Raw genomic sequence first — 4,570 nt, 5'->3', positions numbered from 1 at the left:
AATCTTAATCTGGTTATTATATTTACATGTTACAATTCACATGAATAAATACTATCCGGTATCTCAGTCTCTTTGATGACATCTGACTCTATAAGAGATTCTCTTATCTTGTCAATGAATTCCTGATCTGAAATATCATGTAGTGAATATCATGATTACAAATTATTCTAAACAATCAAACATGATATAAAGTGTAACGTACAACGCGGCCAAGCTTGGTATTTGGTGATATGTCTTGTGTCAACGAGGCGTTACACTTAGGTTCGTTAACCTGTTAACTCAGGTTTTTGTTGAGCAAATAAAATATATACAAACACAATACAATAATACAATGGGTTTCTCCTTGACTGGACAACCACTAACTGTGGTCAACGGGTGTCTCCCGTAAGTAAATTTCTTCTTGCCCTGCCTCTTCGTTATAACAGATGCATCTTTGCACTTCCCCCAACTCTAATTGTGGTATGAAACCTCTCTCTACAACCAAGTGACTGCCTTTTCCAGGTTTTACGTGCTTTGGTGTACTGTGAAACACTTATCTGATTATCCCCTGCAACCGTCTGGCTTATTCAGGTCTTACGACCGTATGTAAGAGAAAAAACAAATTATTGTTTATCCACTCCGTAACCAGAGAGGTCCCCTGAGTTCCTGTAATACAACATGTATTACCTCAGTGCAGCCCCAGTACATAGGCAGTTTCATACTACATGTACTTGTATGATCTGAGAATTAATATTTTTTAGTGTTTAATACCAATTCTACGTAAATATCAAAATGACGTGGCCACGCGATGTCTTCGATTCAGCTATTTTTTTTCTTACTGAAACTTCAATGAATGAAAAGATTGACTATATGAAAGAAAGCATGGTAGTTTATCCGGTTGCCATGGGAACGGGGCTAGAAGGTGTAAATTATAGTGGATTTTGCTATTTATCAATAATATCAAAAAAATATTTACTAGACAAAGCTGTTTATGTTCATATTTTTTTATATCCTTCATGACAATCAAAACTATGTAAAAAATAGCCAAGGTCACAAAAATTTTACAATTTCTAATTTTCTGATGCCCAAAAAGTGAATAATTAGTCCTTGTTACCTCCCTAGTTAGACTTAATATTTAAAGACTTTGACAAGTGATGTGAAAATTCTAGTAGGAAGATTTTGATTCAAGAAATGTTATTTTGCAAATATCATTTAAAACATTTATGGGTAAATGAAAAATAAACATTTTATTACACTATAAAGTTGGTCTAAATGTGCTTTTTCTCTATCCGAGTTATTTCCCTTGTTGGAGCTCTTCGGTATTGAAGAATACAAAATGTGTAAATTGTAAACAAGATGGCAGACAATGAAATCTGCAGTTTTTCTTCTTGTTTTGAAACATCTTGTTCAGGAAAATTCTACCTCAAGAGACTCAGAGTTTGATGAAAAACAGTTGACAAAGTTGGGATAACCTTTAAGAAAAGCCAAAGAGTTGATCTGGACATGACGAGTATTACACGTATAGCTACTCGTAGAAAAGAAAATATGAGGAAAGCAGGGTGGTATGGGGGCGAAGGCCGAGAAGATTTTAGCTGTTCCCTTCAAGATGTCTTTGAAATAGAGATCGAGAGATAAATGTAGTGGTGTGGTAGTCCCCGACCGATCCCGATTACAATGTGTAAGTATTTTTTTTATTCATAATTTTATTCAGGTGTCACATGTACCTGCATGGTATAACTGATAACCCGAGATTCCTTTGACTCTAACTCCCGCTTTTATATTGTGACTTGTGCGCACAAGTTACAATATAAAAGCAGGGGTTAGAGTCAGAGGAATCTCGGATTAGGTAACTGACTGTATAATGAAATATAAGACAACAAAAACAAACAAAACCATGAAAACTTGGATGCACAGTTGCACATATTACATGTACATGACATTGAATCAAATACTACTGTGCAATATATGTGCCTGTTTTGGGTACTGCCACTGGTATTTTATTTTCTATAAAATTCAGTTTATTTGAAGAAAATTGTTTGTATGAATTTATTTTTCCAAGTGATAATATGCTTGTGTCCAATCTATTTTTACAAACAGGATTTGTAGAAATCATACCTCGGAAATATTAAACCTTTGACTTCTGACAATGATAACTGAATAGTGTGTTAGATTTTTTGAAATTTTAAGCAATATCAGGACTGTAGAATATTTTAAAGAATTGATTAAAAAAAGTGTAAGTGTAAAATTATGAAAGTACATGCAGACACACAGATTTACAGATGCTAATAGTGTTCTAGATCTAAGTACATATACTTTGTCATACTATTGTGAAATCATTTTTGGGACCTTGATACAATGAATTTATTTGCTCTGCAAGGTGATGTATTGTAAAGTAGGTAAAGAAATCTATCCAAGGGTGTTAGAATATGGCAACTCCATTTGTACTTTCCAAGATGCAGCTTTCTGTCGCATAATTTTATTTTACTGATCACTGTTTTTCAGCTATATATTGCAGGCATATCAATCTTGCACACATTTTAAATATGAATAGATTTAGTTTGACAATATTGATCTGTACAGATGAGATCAGTCTGATGCTGTGTACTTTACATGTTAAGGACATATTGTACAAATTAAAAATAGTCGCATTAAACAGTTAAAGAACAAAATAAATTATACCACATTACGTTGGTATCCATATAACATGTATGTTTTTATTACAATTAATTTATGATATAAATACATTTCATTTTCCACTTTAGAAATTAATAGTTGTCAAATTCATTTCTACTCTTAGTCTCTATATCTCTGGCGATTTGTCCAAACTGCAGAAAAGCTTTATATGTAAATTGCAAAAAAAAATGCTTGATGACAACATTAAATCCACTCCTTTATCAATCATTCCTCTTGATTCAGAAAATTTTCAGGATAACATGTAAATATTAGGTACATGTAATATATATATATATATATATATGATGTTCAGGATTTTAACCCAAACTTTCAAATTAAAAAATAATATTAAATTGATCATTGCAGCCCTTGCAAGATTATCCTAATGAAGATTCTCAGGATTACAGATCTTCTAGCAAGGAGACCACACAGGTACATGTAGTGTGTATTAAGTTGCATGGATTCATGGTGACTTAAGACATGATTGCAACAACAATGCTTACAGGGAGATAATAATGTTTATAGGTTGAAAATGTATATGTTTTATATATAGCAAAATTTTAAGATTCCAGTTTTAAGTTTTTGAAACAATTTTTAAATGAATTTTTATCCAAAGTGACCAAAAATTAATGTTTTTTTTTTTTACTTTCATGTGAACAGATAGAAATGACCAGAGCAGAAGGCATACAGCCCCCCCCCCCCCCCAAAAAAAAAAAAAAAAATTCACAGTGGACTGGAAGTAAATTTAACATGAAAAATACTAAGAAGGAAAAATAACAGAAAGAAAAGAGGATCCAGTAAAAGTTGTCACTGGTGCAAGATGGACATAGAGAGGGTTTTCTAATGATCATTACTAAAATCCACAGCAAATTAATACTGCAAGGCTGAGCTACTTTTCAAACTTACACAAAAGGACATAAAGAAATGTGAATTTGAGGAAACCAAGCTGACATCAAATGAGAGAATATGAAGGAACAAATTTTAGCAAAATTTCTTTTTTAAGCAGGGCATTTGTTTTCCTTAGAGAATATGTGTATTCTTAATTGATTTCTTGTATTTTTCAAAAAATGTCACTGTTTAAGTGAAGCATCGATCCAATTAATGTCTTGTTTATTTTTTTCTATAAAAGCAGTTTTATGCAAAGAAGCAGTTTCTTCCCTTTATATATACTGTATACAGGGATATTTTCGCCCCGTTTAATTTTCGCCCTTTCACACTTGCAAACAATTTTGCCCTGTCTTAAATTTGCCCAGTCATAGTTTTATTAAAGAAGTTATGCTGTATAATTTCATTTCGCCCCGTTTTAAATTCGCAAAATGAGGGTAGGGCGAAGGGGCAAAAATAATACGGGGGCAAAAATTTCCCTGTATACAGTACCCTCTCTGCAGAAGAGGTGGTATACTGATTTATTATATACCCCTACATGGGCTCACAAATTTAGAGTTTTATAATGGCAGGCTTCACACAGTATGTCATGTATGATTAGAATATACAGATATATATGAATACATTTTAACAAAACTTAGAACAAGATTAATTGTGAAACACTGATTCCCCCATACAATGCAGCTTATGTCAAGACTCCCACGAGGTATCCCAAGAAAGGTCTTGCCACAAGTAAAACACCTGTGAAATATGAAAATCTAGCCCAACTTCAAAAGTTGTGGTTAAGGTTAAAGTTTTTTTAAGGCATTCAATGTCTAAGGTCAAGGTCAAATGGATAAAAATATTTATACCCATTAAAAGAACATAGTATACATGTAACTGATCATCTGAATATGCTGATAAGCAATGTGGTAATAAAAATTAATTCCACAATATTTAGCATATAAGTTCATTTAAACAAATTTGGCTGCCTTCCCCCAACAGATTAACTAAAATTCAAAACTTTTTTTTACATTGCAAGACAGGATGGTTT

At 32.6% G+C, this 4,570-nt stretch overlaps 1 long non-coding RNA gene across 1 annotated transcript; it reads left to right on the top strand.

Annotated features, from left to right (window-relative positions):
• The first annotated feature begins 1,138 nt into the window (after positions 1–1,138).
• On the top strand, positions 1,139–3,352 carry LOC134280951 (uncharacterized). Its single transcript, XR_009995000.1, has 3 exons — positions 1,139–1,657; positions 3,019–3,084; positions 3,313–3,352. It is a non-coding gene; the product is annotated as an uncharacterized LOC134280951 (long non-coding RNA).
• The last annotated feature ends 1,218 nt before the right edge of the window (positions 3,353–4,570 follow it).

This window comes from Saccostrea cucullata, unplaced genomic scaffold (genome assembly GCF_032062105.1).
Source record: "Saccostrea cucullata isolate Sc308-1 unplaced genomic scaffold, CSIRO_AGI_Scuc_v1 ctg6971, whole genome shotgun sequence".
Classification (NCBI taxonomy): domain Eukaryota; kingdom Metazoa; phylum Mollusca; class Bivalvia; order Ostreida; family Ostreidae; genus Saccostrea; species Saccostrea cuccullata.
The sequence above is the reverse complement of the archived record's forward strand: the minus strand, read 5'-3'. Positions and strand labels throughout refer to the sequence as shown.